At 40.7% G+C, this 15709-nt stretch overlaps 1 protein-coding gene across 9 annotated transcripts in view; it reads right to left on the minus strand.

Annotated features, from left to right (window-relative positions):
- Positions 1-15709, minus strand: part of prdm16 (PR domain containing 16) — a 456303-nt gene that overhangs the window by 94457 nt on the left and 346137 nt on the right. The window lies entirely within an intron of this gene.

Here is a 15709-nt window from a genome sequence, read left to right on the forward strand (position 1 = left end):
AAAATATTTAAATACTTTTGGAGAACAATTTGCAAATTTCCAGAATAAAGTTGTAATTTACAATAAATTTATATTTTAAACCTGCAACTCCAACAGCATTTTTTGTTGCTAAATTACATTATCATGCTGTTTGTAAACTAATTATTTCTGTATAATATGAATGCAGTTATTACTTATTGTACATTGAATATCATTCAATGAGACTTTTGCTGTACTGCTCACATTTTGCTTAGGTCCACCACATGAGGTTTGGCATGTCAATCTGGTTTTTATTGACACAATTCCAGCCGTGGAAGGGGAGTGGGGCTCAGGCAATATTGAACCAGGGATATTTTTGCTGGGGAAGAAACCATGTTTGCACCCCTGCACTGTCACACAATAGGAACTACTCTGGAAATATAATCAAATCAAATCAAATCAATTTAATTTATATAGTGCCAAATCACAACAAACAGTTGCCCCAAGGCGCTTTATATTGTAAGGCAAGGCCATACAATAATTATGTAAAACCCCAATGGTCAAACGACCCCCTGTGAGCAAGCACTTGGCTACAGTGGGAAGGAAAAACTCCCTTTTAAAGGAAGAAACCTCCAGCAGAACCAGGCTCAGGGAGAGGCAGTCTTCTGCTGGGACTGGTTGGGGCTGAGGGAGAGAACCAGAAAAAAGACATGCTGTGGAGGGGAGCAGAGATCAATTACTAATGATTAAATGCAGAGTGGTGCATACAGAGCAAAAAGAGAAAGAAACAGTGCATCATGGGAACCCCCCAGCAGTCTAAGTCTATAGCAGCATAACTAAGGGATGGTTCAGGGTCACCTGATCCAGCCCTAACTATAAGCTTTAGCAAAAAGGAAAGTTTTAAGCCTAATCTTAAAAGAGAGGGTGTCTGTCTCCCTGATCCGAATTGGGAGCTGGTTCCAGAGGAGAGGAGCCTGAAAGCTGAAGGCTCTGCCTCCCATTCTACTCTTACAAACCCTAGGAACTACAAGTAAGCCTGCAGTCTGAGAGCGAAGCGCTCTATTGGGGTGATATGGTACTATGAGGTCCCTAAGATAAGATGGGACCTGATTATTCAAAACCTTATAAGTAAGAAGAAGAATTTTAAATTCTATTCTAGAATTAACAGGAAGCCAATGAAGAGAGGCCAATATGGGTGAGATATGCTCTCTCCTTCTAGTCCCTGTCAGTACTCTAGCTGCAGCATTTGAATTAACTGAAGGCTTTTCAGGGAACTTTTAGGACAACCTGATAATAATGAATTACAATAGTCCAGCCTAGAGGAAATAAATGCATGAATTAGTTTTTCAGCATCACTCTGAGACAAGACCTTTCTAATTTTAGAGATATTGCGCAAATGCAAAAAAGCAGTCCTACATATTTGTTTAATATGCGCATTGAATGACATATCCTGATCAAAATGACTCCAAGATTTCTCACAGTATTACTAGAGGTCAGGGTAATGCCATCCAGAGTAAGGATCTGGTTAGACACCATGTTTCTAAGATTTGTGGGCCAAGTACAATAACTTCAGTTTTATCTGAGTTTAAAAGCAGGAAATTAGAGGTCATCCATGTCTTTATGTCTGTAAGACAATCCTGCAGTTTAGCTAATTGGTGTGTGTCCTCTGGCTTCATGGATAGATAAAGCTGGGTATCATCTGTGTAACAATGAAAATTTAAGCAATGCTGTCTAATAATACTGCCTAAGGGAAGTTATAAAGTGAATAAAATTGGTCCTAGCACAGAACCTTGTGGAACTCCATAATTAACCTTAGTCTGTGAAGAAGATTCCTCATTTACATGAACAAATTGTAATCTATTAGATAAATATAATTCAAACCACCGCAGTGCAGTGCCTTTAATACCTATGGCATGCTGTAATCTCTGTAATAAAATTTTATGGTCAACAGTATCAAAAGCAGCACTGAGGTCTAACAGAACAAGCACAGAGATGAGTCCACTGTCTGAGGCCATAAGAAGATCATTTGCAACCTTCACTAATGCTGTTTCTGTACTATGATGAATTCTAAACCCTGACTGAAACTCTTCAAATAGACCATTCCTCTGCAGATGATCAGTTAGCTGTTTTACAACTACCCTTTCAAGAATTTTTGAGAGAAAAGGAAGGCTGGAGATTGGCCTATAATTAGCTAAGATAGCTGGGTCAAGTGATGGCTTTTTAAGTAATGGTTTAATTACTGCCACCTTAAAAGCCTGTGGTACATAGCCAACTAATAAAGACAGATTGATCATATTTAAGATCGAAGCATTAATTAATGGTAGGGCTTCCTTGAGCAGCCTGGTAGGAATGGGGTCTAACAGACATGTTGATGGTTTGGAGGAAGTAACTAATGAAAATAACTCAGACAGAACAATCAGAGAGAAACTGAAAGCAGCCAAAGAGAACAATATGTCTTTGGGATGGTTATGAGTAATTTTTTCTCTAATAGTTAAAATTTTATTAGCAAAGAAAGTTATGAAGTCATTACTAGTTAAAGTTAAAGGAATACTCAGCTCAATAGAGCTCTGACTCTTTGTCAGCCTGGCTACAGTGCTGAAAAGAAACCTGGGGTTGTTCTTATTTCTTCAATTAGTGATGAGTAGTAAGATGTCCTAGCTTTACGGAGGGCTTTTTTTATAGAGCAACAGACTCTTTTTCCAGGCTAAGTGAAGATCTTCTAAATTAGTGAGACGCCATTTCCTCTCCAACTTACGGGTTATCTGCTTTAAGCTGCGAGTTTGTGAGTTATACCACAGAGTCAGGCACTTCTGTTTTAAGGCTCTCTTTTTCAGAGGAGCTACAGCATCCAAAGTTGTCCTCAATGGGATATAAAACTATTGACGATATAATATCTCACTCACAGAGTTTAGGTAGCTACTCTGCCCTGTGTTGGTATATGGCACTGGAGAACATAAAGAAGGAATCATATCCTTAAACCTAGTTACAGCGCTTTCTGAAAGACTTCTACTGTAATGAAACTTATTCCCCACTACTGGGTAGTCCATCAGAGTAAATGTAAATGTTATTAAGCAATGATCAGACAGAAGGGGGTTTTCAGGGAATACTGTTAAGTCTTCAATTTCCATACCATAATTCAGAACAAGATCTAAGGTATGATTAAAGTGAGTCCTATATAATATGATAATGGATAATGAGTCCTATACCATATTGCCATATTAACATATATGAAGTATACAAATATGAGGACTTCTGGAAAACTAATTCACACCACGTGACAGAATGCTGGCACAAACAGTTAATGTACTTGTCTCCTGAACAGAATATTCTTGGTTTAAATGCTACCCATAGCCCATTCCATTATTTATTTTTTTTTTCAAATTACAATGGTTGTATAAAATTTTAAGTATTTTCTGCAAAGATATTTATATAATTTTACAGAATTTTTCTGGAACTTATTTCAGCAAAGAAAAAAAACAAAAACAAAAAAAACAAACAAGTGTGAGGGATGCAGTGATGTCTGACTGCAGCAGCTGCTCCGACACCTAACCTGTGTTAATTGTTGTGACATTGTGTGCTAAGGTGCTTATGTGGGCACGAGATCAGTCAAACTAGCAACATTCGCCCTCCTGTGCCATTGTCCCTGGGATCATGAGCTGCAGAAAACGTAGCCTAAGCATGGTAATTAGGGCTATAATAGGATAAAACAACAAGTTGGGTGGTGGAGGGAGTGTTGGGGATGATTACAGAGGCCGAGTGCGTGGAGGTGGATGACTTTAGCTCTATTGATCTGTGGCGCTGTGGTGCAGATTGCTAAAAGTGGCACCCACTGGGCCTGCATGGCTTCTCCACTCAGCGGAGACAATGCATGAGCAGAAACAGATATGCTCAAAGTCTTTCTCACACCTAAAAGGATGCATGCTACACGATGCATGAGCCCTCACCACTGGTGTGCCCGCGGCGTGTTTCTCCTCCAGCAATTCATTTCTCCGTCACGTTCTTTCCCCTGCTGCTCTTTATAAAACGTGGCCATCTCTTAACATTTACTTCATCGGTTAACAACAAAATAAAGTCCAGAAATAACATTTTCATAGAGGAGGACTAGGAGGAAGAAAAAAACAGCAGGGAGAAACCAGCGCGGTGGGATCAATGGTGCAAAAAATTGTTTTATCGAATGCTGCGTGGCTCACATTTCCTGCAGACACAGATAAGAGAATGAGCGAGTGAGCGAGCAAGAGGACCTTTCTGTATGTGCGGCTGGGTGTGAGCGAGAGGCAGGTGGAAAAAAAAAAAAATGAGATTATTGATGTTGCATGTCAAATGTAATTGCTTGGATTGGTGCAAAGAGGAGGAGCGGGAAGGCTGATGGACTCGCTGATCCGTGCAAGGCTTCATTTGGGAGAAAGTCCAACAAGTCACAGAATTTGGTTTGTGACGTCGGTTGTGTGCATGTGAGACACTGCGGGGCAAAGTGGGGGTGTTGAGCACTGAGTTGTTAACTTTTACTCTTTGACTCCAGACAAACATGTGCACACACACTTTTTTTTTTTTGCTTTAATCCCAAAACAAGGTGTCAGACTTGTAGGCTGTCAGGTGAAATACATTGTGAAGTTTGCCACTACATGCACTCTGACATTTCACCTTTAAGTTCAGAAAGCATCTTTGTGATAAATTTCACTGAGGCAGGAAAATATGCAAACTATTTTGTGAAGTTTAAATCAAAGAGGACCTAAATGATAATTTGGAAATTCTTTTTTTTTTTCTTATCCTGGTCAAAGTCATTTAATACTTAGAATCGACCCAACCAGATACTCGTATTTTCCAAGATAACATACACATACGGTGCAGACTACAAATACAATAAAATCAACATACTTGCAAACTGAACATTCAGAAGAAAAAAACAAAATATCACCTGCAATCCTATGTCCTTTTTTGGTTTTGCCACTGGCATCCTGTCCAGGGTGGACCCCACCTCATGCCCTATGACTGCTGGGATAGGCTCCACCCCCCGTGACCCTCAATTGGAGGAAGCGAGTATGGAGAATGGATGGACAACACAGTACATGAACTTAAAAATTAATAAGTTAATAAATGAATCAATTCCTATTCACTTCAAACAAAGGAACATGTGATGATTGTGGCAGTTTACCTGTGACCACTAGGTGTCAGTAATGTTATTTAAGTGTTAAAATGGAAGGGAAGGTCATAGAAGAAGACAAGACAATGTACTGTGAATATGGAAACTGCATGGAGTGAAGCAAATTGTGAAAAGTGACGTGATAATGATGAGTTGAAGCCACTGGAGAATGTGAAACTAACAGGAAAAGTCGTAACTGACTCACTTTCAAGCAGCAGTTTTGATGAAACATTGAGGACATGGGGCTGGACTCAAAGCCAGGCAGAGCATAAGTCAATAAAAGACTTAGTGCATCTTTGAAGTGAAGCAGAGCATAAATATGACTTACAGTAGATACCCTTCTGAAACACGCTGCAAATTGTTTAATACATTGGAGATAGGATGTCCAAAACCAGATTTGGCTGATCTTGAAAGAATAGTGAACCTCATAGTCACCTAGCCAATTTAGAAATAAGTCCTGCAAAGGCCCCGAGACCCATCAAGCTGGTCCTTATCTCTGGCTACCTTTGCATGAAACCAACAGTAGCTAAAACAAAAAACAAAAAGGAAGGGATCAGAGAAGGCCAACATCACATGCAAATCTTCCATATCACCTCATGTCAGGTCTGGCAGCATGCATCACTGCCTCCAACACACCATGGAACCACCTTGGGTCCTGGATGGCAACCATCCATGCAGACAACTGCTCCATCTATCTACTGCAGCCAGGTGAAGTGTGGGCAGCCCTGTGGCCTTTTCCATTTGCTCAAGCCCTCGACACTGAGCCACCTATGTGCTGGATCGTGCCCAGAGAAATGAAGTACATGGTCTAAATGTCATAGATTAGATTAGATTAGATAGAACTTTATAAATCCCTTGGGAAGACTCCCTCAGGGAAATAGCTGATGGTACCTCACAATGCAAGAGGTACAGCTAATGTGAAACTCCGTAAGTGACTGTTTTACACAAAGTCATTCCAGTAGTACCCAAGGATGCTCCAAAGAAGCCTAGTACTAAAGATGTGCAGTTGTTGTCTTCAGTCACTGGTTAGTGTCCAAGTCCTACAACCATACAGTAAGACAGAAAGCACAAGGAGCCCAAAGACTTGGGCCTTTGTTCTCCCGCAAATGCACTGGAACCACCAAAAATTCTCTGTCTACCTTCTCTTGTATCTTCTCTGTTTTTGCACATCACTTCCTGGCAGAGAAAAATCTAGCAGTTTAGAAAACGAGATAAAAATGAATTAAAATTCTCTGAATAAATTCACCAATTTGTGCATCAGTAGACTGTGCATGTGAGAAAACAGTACGTGTACTTAAATCAACAGTAGGTGGTGATAGTCCCAAAGAGATATTTGGAACTTGGGTGAAACTGGAGATGAACTACTAAGTGGACATCTGGTCCAGTCACAAAGACACTTTCAGAACCCTTAAAGCTCTGGAGACGTTCATTCACAAAAGAAACATTCCAACATTACAGCACTTTTCAACACTTTCCACAAATTCTGCTAATTTCCGGCTCCAACAGTTGTTCTCTTCTGGCGGAAAATATTCACTCCAAATTTATGCATCTTACAGGTCAGACTTTCCAAAACGTGTTCTAGGTCAGTGGCTAAGGTGGCGTTCTGGCAGCACCATCGTGTTAATGTCAAACAGCAGCATCAACTCTGGGACATTTTGTTAAGAAAGACATGTTTGTGGTGACACCAAGAGGTTTAATAAGGCAGCTGAGACAAAGAAAAAAAGCCTCCTGCATCCAACCAGCAAACTATGTTGAGGCCAATCACACAGAACATATATCCACCGTGGGTAATAACACCATTACTACCTCCACCAACTGACCACGAGTGAGAGAATGAGCATACAGTACGTGTGCACGTTCTACACGGCTTTTCACGCATGCAGTTTCATAAAAAATGTACTGTACACATATATTATTCATTTTGTAGCACATTAGAAGTTAATTATCTACAGTGTTCAGGCACACTTAGTGTTGTGCTGGACACAAAGGGGTTATTAAAGGACAGAGAAAGGGCGCAAACCCAAGTTTAACTCCCAGTTGGAAACTTCTCATTAATGTTCGAATGGCCAGCGGTGTGGCCTGGCCGCCATTAAAATCAAGCCAGCAAATAATAATGACTTTTAAAGTATCCTTTGACTAATAACGTCGTCATTACAAGTTACATGCGACTTTGCAAAAAAAAAAAAAAACTTCTTTGAGTGGTCTTGGACTCCCCGTGGTCACAGTAAAAGCTCGGGAATAATTTGGCCATTCACTTACAACTCTTGGAGAATGTCTCCCTCAAGGAACACAATCAGGCATAATCGGCCAATCAGCATCAGCAACAAACACAACAACATACCGGACGTGATGAGGTTGTTGGATACAGACATGCAGATAAGACTTGAAAGACTTGAATAAAAAGCAATAGGGGAGAATATGAGAGCACCAGAAATGGAGTAAAGTACTTCCTGTCAGTCACTCAAACATATGACTTTTTTTTTTTTTTTAAATTATTACTACTTTTTAAATTTCAAATCTGGAAAATTGACCAACTTCAGACCGTTGGTGTACCTAAACTTTTCAGGCTTGAGAAGTGATGAGGGCTGACTAGCGGTTAGCTGGTTTGATCCTAGGCTGCACCTGCATGTGTGTAAAAGTGTTGTTGAGCTTCAGTTAGTACCATATCTCTCAAGTGACATGTCAGTACTTTGCATAAAAGCATTAATGTGTGAATGTAATGGCCAAAGAGCCCTGGCCAATGGTTTTAGATAGAAAAGTGGTATTAAAATGCATCCAATCCTGCAGGCTAGTTCAGGTTTTATATGAAGTAAGATGAGCTGATAGATGCTGTTTTTTCGTATGAAATCAGAATGATGCCCAGAAAGTCAGACCCAGACATTGTCCAGAGTTGCCCTTTCGGGACACAACACAAACTTTTTCACACAATATGTGTTTCCACCATAGACTGCATACATATATACTCAACAAAGCCTATGTATCAAAATCAAATCAAATCAAATCAATTTTATTTATATAGCACCAAATCACAACAAACAGTTGCCCCAAGGCGCTTTATATTGTAAGGCAAAGCCATACAATAATTACGGAAAAACCCCAACGGTCAAAACGACCCCCTGTGAGCAAGCGCTTGGCAACAGTGGGAAGGAAAAACTCCCTTTTAACAGGAAGAAACCTCCAGCAGAACCAGGCTCAGGGAGGGGCAGTCTTCTGCTGGGACTGGTTGCGGCTGAGGGGAGAGAACCAGGAAAAAGACATGCTGTGCAGAGGAGCAGAGATCAATCACTAATGATTAAATGCAGAGTGGTTCATACAGAGCAAAAAGAGAAAGAAACACTCAGTGCATCATGGGAACCCCCCAGCAGTTTAAGTCTATAGCAGCATAACTAAGGGATGGTTCAGGGTCACCTGATCCAGCCCTAACTATAAGCTTTAGCAAAAAGGAAAGTTTTAAGCCTAATCTTAAAAGTAGAGAGGGTGTCTGTCTCCCTAATCCGAATTGGGATCTGGTTCCAGAGGAGAGGAGCCTGAAAGATGAAGGCTCTGCCTCCCATTCTACTCTTACAAACCCTAGGAACTACAAGTAAGCCCGCAGTCTGAGAGGGAAGCGCTCTATTGTTGTGATATGGTACTATGAGGTCCCTAAGATAAGATGGGACCTGATTATTCAAAACCTTATAAGTAAGAAGAAGAATTTTAAATTTTATTCTAGAATTAACAGGAAGCCAATGAAGAGAGGCCAATATGGGTGAGATATGCTCTCTCCTTCTAGTCCCTGTCAGTACTCTAGCTGCAGCATTTTGAATTAACTGAAGGCTTTTCAGGGAACTTTTAGGACATCCTGATAATAATGAATTACAATAGTCCAGCCTAGAAGAAATAAATGCATGAATTAGTTTTTCAGCATCACTCTGAGACAAGACCTTTCTAATTTTAGAGATACTGCGCAAATGCAAAAAAGCAGTCCTACATATTTGTTTAATATGCGCATTGAATGACATATCCTGATCAAAAATGACTCCAAGATTTCTCACATTATTACTTGAGGTCAGGGTAATGCCATCCAGAGTAAGGATCTGGTTAGACACCATGTTTCTAAGATTTGTGGGGCCAAGTACAATAACTTTAGTTTTATCTGAGTTTAAAAGCAGGAAATTAGAGGTCATCCATGTCTTTATGTCTGTAAGACAATCCTGCAGTTTAGCTAATTGGTGTGTGTCCTCTGGCTTCATGGATAGATAAAGCTGGGTATCATCTGCATAACAATGAAAATTTAAGCAATGCTGTCTAATAATACTGCCTAAGGGAAGCATGTATAAAGTGAATAAAATTGATCCTAGCACAGAACCTTGTGGAACTCCATAATTAACCTTAGTCTGTGAAGAAGATTCCCCATTTACATGAACAAATTGTAATCTATTAGATAAATATGATTCAAACTACTGCAGCACAGTGCCTTTAATACCTATGGCATGCTCTAATCTCTGTAATAAAATTTTATGGTCAACAGTATCAAAAGCAGCACTGAGGTCTAACAGAACAAGCACAGAGATGAGTCCACTGTCTGAGGCCATAAGAAGATCATTTGTAACCTTCACTAATGCTGTTTCTGTATTATGATGAATTCTAAACCCTGACTGAAACTTTTCAAATAGACCACTCCTCTGCAGATGATCAGTTAGCTGTTTTACAACTACCCTTTCAAGAATTTTTGAGAGAAAAGGAAGGTTGGAGATTGGCCTATAATTAGCTAAGATAGCTGGGTCAAGTGATGGCTTTTTAAGTAATGGTTTAATTACTGCCACTTTAAAAGCCTGTGGTACATAGCCAACTAATAAAGACAGATTGATCATATTTAAGATCAAAGCATTAATTAATGGTAGGGCTTCTTTGAGCAGCCTGGTAGGAATGGGGTCTAATAGACATGTTGATGGTTTGGAGGAAGTAACTAATGAAAATAACTCAGACAGAACAATCGAGAGAAGAGTCTAACCAAATACCGGCATCACTGAAAGCAGCCAAAGAGAACGATATGTCTTTGGGATGGTTATGAGTAATTTTTTCTCTAATAGTTAAAATTTTATTAGCAAAGAAAGTCATGAAGTCATTACTAGTTAAAGTTAAAGGAATACTCGGCTCAATAGAGCTCTGACTCTTTGTCAGCCTGGCTACAGTGCTGAAAAGAAACCTGGGGTTGTTCTTATTTTCTTCAATTAGTGATGAGTAGTAAGATGTCCTAGCTTTACGGAGGGCTTTTTTATAGAGCAGCAGACTCTTTTTCCAGGCTAAGTGAAGATCTTCTAAATTAGTGAGACGCCATTTCCTCTCCAACTTACGGGTTATCTGCTTTAAGCTGCGAGTTTGTGAGTTATACCACGGAGTCAGGCACTTCTGATTTAAGGCTCTTTTTCAGAGGAGCTACAGGATCCAAAGTTGTCCTCAATGAGGATATAAAACTACTGATGAGATAATCTATCTCACTTACAGAGTTTAGGTAGCTACTCTGCCCTGTGTTGGTATATGGCACTGGAGAACATAAAGAATGAATCATATCCTTAAACCTAGTTACAGCGCTTTCTGAAAGACTTCTACTGTAATGAAACTTATTCCCCACTGCTGGGTAGTCCATCAGAGTAAATGTAAATGTTATTAAGAAATGATCAGACAGAAGGGGGTTTTCAGGGAATACTGTTAACTCTTCAATTTCCATACCATAAGTCAGAACAAGATCTAAGGTATGATTAAAGTGATGGGTGGGCTCATTTACATTTTGAGCAAAGCCAATCGAGTCTAACAATAGATTAAATGCAGTGTTGAGGCTGTCATTCTCAGCATCTGTGTGGATGTTAAAATCGCCCACTATAATTATCTTATCTGAGCTAAGCACTAAGTCAGACAAAAGGTCCTGAAAATTCACAGAGAAACTCACAGTAACGACCAGGGGGCCGATAGATACTAACAAATAAACTGGGTTTTTGGGACTTCCAATTTGGATGGACAAGACTAAGAGACAAGCTTTCAAATGATTAAATGCTCTGTCTGGGTTTTTGATTAATTAATAAGCTGGAGTGGAAGATTGCTTGCTAATCCTCCCCCTCGGCCCGTGCTACGAGCGTTCTGTCTGGACAGTTAGTGTGATTCGGGGGTGTTGACTCATTTAAACTAACATATTCATCCTGCTGTAACCAGGTTTCTGTAGGCAGAATAAATCAATATGTTGATCAATTATTATATCATTTACCAACAGGGACTTAGAAAGAGAGAACCTAATGTTTAATAGACCACATTTAACTGTTTTAGTCTGTGGTGCAGTTGAAGGTGCTATATATTTTTTCTTTTTGAATTTTTATTGCTTCAATAGATTTTTGCTGGTATTGGTGTCTGGGAGCAGGCACCGTCTCTACGGGGATGGGGTACATGAGGGATGGCAGGGGGAGAGAAGCTGCAGAGAGGTGTGTAAGCTACAACTCTGCTTCCTGGTCCCAACCTGGTAGTCACTGGTTTGGAGGATTTAAGAAAATTGCCATATTTCTAGAAATGAGAGCTGCTCCATCCAAAGTGGGATGGATGCCGTCTCTCCTAACAAGACCAGGTTTTCCCCAGAAGCTTTGCCAATTATCTATGAAGCCCACCTCATTTTTTGGACACCAGATCGGACAGCCAGCAATTCAGGGAGAACATGCGGCTAAACATGTCACTCCGGTCAGATTGGGGAGGGGCCCAGAAGAAAACTACAGCGTGTCCACATTGGGTTTTTGCAAGTTACACCGCTTCAATGTTATTTTAGTGACCTCTGATTGGCGTAACCGGTGTTATTAATAGCGACCGTGAATTACAATCTTACCAAATTTACGCTTAGCCTTAGCCACAGTTTCAAATTTCCTTCAATGTCGCCCTGCTCTGGCCCCCGGAAGACAATTGACTATGGTTGCTGGTTCACTAACTTCACATTTCTCAAAAACAGAGTCGCCAATAACCAGAGTTTGTTCCTCGGCGAGTGTGTCGCCGAGTGGGGAAAAACGGTTAGAGAATGTGAACGGGTTGGCGGTACACAGGGCTTCTGTTTAGGACTACGCTTCCTCCTCACAGTCACCCAGTCCGGCCTGCTTTCCCGGCTGCTCGGGATCTGCCGGAGGGGAACTAACGGCAGCTAAGCTGCCTTGGTCCGCACCGACTACAGGGGGCCTGGCTAGCTGTAGGAGTTTCCAAGGTGCGGAGCCGAGTCTCCAAAAAGCTACACGATAAGCTACACTTATTACAAGTACCATTACTGCTAAAGGAGGCCGAGGAATAACTAAACATGTCACACCCAGAGCAGAAAAGTGCGGGAGAGACAGGAGAACGCCGCCATGCTAAACCGGCTAAGAGCTAGTGGATTCCTAAAAACACACAAAGTAAATAATGTGTAAATAATTTAGAGGTGATTCAGCAGAGGGAGTGCTTTAGTTAAGGCACATGAAGATTACACTGTTGAAACAAATCGTTATCTAGTTAACTAGATCAATCTAACTGCGCAGATTAAACAGCTAACAGATACGGCAAAACACCGCTGTGCTCCGGAACAGAAAGTGATGCAATACCGCAGTGAGAGCCAACCACCAGTAGAGGCAGCAAAAGCCTACATCACCCGTAGGTTTTCTAGAAAGACCGTCCCACAGCATAAAGAAGGTCATATCTGGGCATTGCCATGTCGGCAGTAGCAGCTGCATTGACTTTGGCTACCAATAAAGAGGTAGAGTGTAGGTGATGGTTGTGGCTGATAAACGACACCTGAATATGCCCCTATTTTGAGTTCAAACCAGCAACAGCTACAGGCTAAACCTTGGTTCAGGTTTTTATTAAATCACATGTTTTGGGGAACACCCGGTGGTGTTTGGTAAAGATTTGGTTTGGTGCAGCATGAAATCTTATGAGCCGCTTATTTTCTCCAATAATCATGCATTAAATGGGCCTAATGGATGAAGTACTGATAGCTGCTACAAGTGTAACAGTGTTAATTTCCAACATTAAACATTATGAGACTGTCACTCAGTGTGAATATTATAGCAGGCACATTTTCAAATGATCTTTAGGACATTTCACCACACCAACAAGCCAGAGTATTCCCAGTGTTTGTAATAAATACTCCAAACAAAACAGACACAGCCTCACAACAGCCAGCAGTCTAATGGAGAAGACAATGAGTTATGGACACAGAGTCAGAACTCAGCTCAGTTGCTGTCACTCAAAGTGACCACGCTCACTATCAAATGGAATTTTATGGCTTTGGCTTTAAATGTCTTAGAATTATTTTTTAAAAATTCACCTGCTGTGCAGTTGTGATGGAGGAGGATATTATCTATAGAAGCCAAAACAATATTTTATTTAATTTTATTTATTTATTTATTTATTTATTTTTTACCAGGCTGTTAACATGGACTTGAATGTGGCCAGTCAAGGAACTGCAACAAGATAGAAATGCCTCCAACATACCGACTCACTTGCCGTGAATCATCTGGACAGTGACTCACGCTACTCACATGTGAGCTCAGCCAGACTTTACACAGACTAGTACTCAAGAACTGGAAGGTTAAAGTCTGTATATATCATATTACTCATTCCAACCACCTCATTCTGACATTTCTACTCTCACCTACAGTAGTGTTCAGGGTCGGACTGGGAACAAATTTCGGCCCTGGCATTTTTCCTCTGGACCAGCCCACTATTGGCCCGACGAATCCACCCCCAAACACGCACACCCACCCGTCCATACCGAACCCCCAATGAACAAATACTATACACCTAAACACCATGAACACACACCTAAACACACACTTTCACTGTCATTCCCTTGATCATAGTACAAAACGCGTTCCCGGCACCACGAGGGGGCGTCCTATATATATATATATAAAACATCATGAGGTTTATGTCACAGAAATCCTACTTTACAATCAAACTGCAGTCATTGCTAAATTATTTCCTTTTGCATTTATAATAAACATTTGTATTTATTTAGTGTTTGTTTTTCTGGTTGAAATAAGATATAAATAATCTACCAGACTTCGAAAAATATACAAGTTTCCATGTTATTTTATTGTCTAAAAAATAAATGTCTGAGGGTTCCTTATGTTAAACAAGAAATTATCTAATCTGAAATAAACACGTGGTTTTAATACAGATGAAAGGTTCTAAAGAACCATTTATTGATTTTATTTACCTATGTTTAATTACAAGTGTTCTTAAACTTTTTTTAACAGTAATCAGACATTTTGAGGTAACAACAACAAAAAAACATTTCCATGATTTTTCTTCAGAAAACTGCTCTATAAATGAGCAGTCCTGTCACACGTTAATGTTTGTACAGATCAGTGGTTCTGCACCAATCGGATGGTCCAATCCATTTTGTAGAGATCAGTGGTGTTCTGCCATGAGTCTTCCGGTTTGGCCCGACGCGGCGTTCCTAACTGGACAATGCCAAGGTACGTCACAGCTCAGAGTGTCGAAAGTTGGCGCACCTCATCTCGACGAACACCGGGTCTGTGTGTAGGCAGGAGATCACTTGACCGAGCGTCTATACATTCAAATAATAATTTAAAAAATATGTCATCACTCTTCACTCTTAGTCAGTTTCTTACAACGGTCAGCGTAAATCACGAGCTTTCCAGGAGCGCACATCTCTGCGCAGCACTTTTTTTTTTTTTGGGGGGGGGGGGGGGTGATGCTAACTCATCGCCTCCTTAATATTTTTTTTTTTCTGGCGCCGGGTCTGACAAAAATGGAAGCAAGAGCAACACACAAGCGGGAAAAAAGTTTTTGTGTCTCCAAAGTGTGTGTGTGAGTGAGAGAGGGAAGAGCAAGAGAGAGAAAGAGAGAGAGGTAATGTGTAACCACTGCTAGGATTCACACAGCAGCAAATTAAGGAGCTGAAGTCCCGTTAGCTGTTGCATTTTAAAGATTAACAAAGTAAAGCACAGTTAATTAAGATAAAAGAAACGATTCCAACTTTTGTATAAGTAGGAGAGCTGAGAGAAGTTCCAGGCGCCGAGGAGTCAGTCCATTCACAGGGGCGGGAGCAGGGCCGCCTGCTCTTCTTGCAATCTGATCGGCCACCCTGTATGCTTCGCCAATTGTCATTGGCTGTTGGTCATGTCACTCATTGGCTCGATGTAAGTCTCCGTTGTGTGATCAAACGTAAACAAAACTGAAACCTAGAATAAGGACTGCGCCGTGTATGAAACACTAAGAACTTTTATTTTGTCACAAATTCAGGAAGTGGTTTCTGCAGCTGCCACCGATTAAATGCTGTAGCTTCACCGATCACGGACTTTCCTCGTTGTTGACAGCGGCGCGCGGTTCGAGAAACACTGTATATTTCCATAATCTCTATAAATATGGGAGGGCACCCATGCATGTCTAAATGTGCAGTGGCCCACCGGGCAAATGCCCAAAATCACAGATTATCAGTCCGAGCCTGGTAGTGTTCTTCGGGGTAATATCGAGACAACTTCAGAGTTGTAGTCAGTGTGTAAAAGTGGCTATAAGTTGCTATAAAGCAGCATCAGTTTTGGATGCTGTTTACATTAATCTCTTCAAAGATCAATATGAAGGTGATTTATGGTATCAGAATGA

The sequence above is a fragment of the Thalassophryne amazonica genome, chromosome 6 (genome assembly GCF_902500255.1).
Source record: "Thalassophryne amazonica chromosome 6, fThaAma1.1, whole genome shotgun sequence".
Lineage (NCBI taxonomy): Eukaryota > Metazoa > Chordata > Actinopteri > Batrachoidiformes > Batrachoididae > Thalassophryne > Thalassophryne amazonica.